At 47.1% G+C, this 1,408-nt stretch overlaps 1 pseudogene; it reads right to left on the reverse strand.

The window, feature by feature from the left end:
* Positions 1 to 672: 672 nt before the first annotated feature.
* On the reverse strand, positions 673 to 799 carry LOC125618189 (annotated as a pseudogene).
* Positions 800 to 1,408: the final 609 nt, after the last annotated feature.

Genomic DNA, 1,408 nt, shown 5'->3' on the forward strand with positions numbered 1-1,408 from the left:
GAAAAGAAGTGCTTCATGTTCATAGGGCAGAGGTGGAAGGGCAAGGAGGCAAAGGGGGACTGGACTCACACTTTTTTAAATGGCATTGATCCCAATCATGAGGGTAGATCCCTCATGGCCCTACGGTGTCTCAACGATTCCACCTTCTAACACATTCAAGTCATAGAGCCAAGGTTGAGAAGAAGGCTCAGAAGAACCTGGCTGAGTTTGGTCAAGCAGGGAAGCTGTCAAGGGACAAGGTGACCCCAACAGGGTGCTTGAACAGGAGAGGGTGCTGGACGTGATGGGTGGGAGGTTGGCTGGAGGAGGCCACTTCCATTAATAGCAAGAGGGAGTCAGAAGGAAGCCACTTGACAGCAAGACCCTCATGAGACAGAGAAGCAACACTTGGGCCACTGCTAAGACCAAGCACATCAACTAGTACACATGGTCCTGCTTCCGTAGGGCCTTCTCACCTTCTTTTCCTCTCTTACCTCACTTTCCTGTCCTCTGGGTCCCTTGTCCTAGTGCCAGAGGAGCCTCAAGAGGCACAGTGAGTGGCAGAGGAGGGCAAGAATCAGGAACCCCCACATCCCCGCTTCTCGACGGCTCTTACTGAGTCTGAGCCAGTCCTGGGTGAAAATGGGGAGAACTTTTTCACTGGATAAGAGTTTGCAGTCTTGACCCCAAAACATGGGATTTTATGAATTATCAAAAAATAAAGAGAGGTTATTTTCTTCATGCTTAAGAATGATCAGATTAGCAGTAGGCTCTATCTAAAATACTACACTTGATCTTAGCCAAAAGGCCGAGAAGCGATAGGCTCTATCTAAAATAGGTCAGATTTCCAGAATAGTTTTGTTTCTGATTTCATTGCATCTTTCCAGAATAGGAAGAGAGGGCAGGTTTGAAGAGACAAGGACGAGAAAAATAAAATTGCTTTCACTGACTCCAGTTCATTCAGTAAGTTGGTTATGTTTTTTAAAAAATCTTCTTCTCTTTTGCTGGACTCTGAGCTCCACAAGAGCAAGAAACCATGGATCTTATTCAGTATGAGATTCCTGGCACCAAGCACAGTGTGCAAGTCATAATAGGTGCTCAGTAAATCTTTGTTTCATTGCACTAAATTGAGTCAAGGGGTTTGGGTGAATGCAATGTCCAGCTGAGTAATTTAGTGAGAGACAAAGAAACCATACCTTTGCTCTGTTTAGGGTACCAGCACGGGCACCATTCTGTGAGCTCTGAGCCAGTCCTGCTCTGCTGCCAGTTGGCTGCTTGTCCTGGGCGAGGTTATCCTGGGCTTCAGTGGTCTGGTCTAGAAAATAACAAGGTCAGTTGGATGGGCAACTGACGAGGCTGCAGATGAGAAGCATTTGGGGAACTTGGTGATCACACATGACTGGGACTGAGGTGTCCACAACAGGCCCCA

The sequence above is a fragment of the Marmota marmota genome, unplaced genomic scaffold (assembly GCF_001458135.2).
Source record: "Marmota marmota marmota unplaced genomic scaffold, marMar, whole genome shotgun sequence".
In the NCBI taxonomy this organism is placed as follows: domain Eukaryota; kingdom Metazoa; phylum Chordata; class Mammalia; order Rodentia; family Sciuridae; genus Marmota; species Marmota marmota.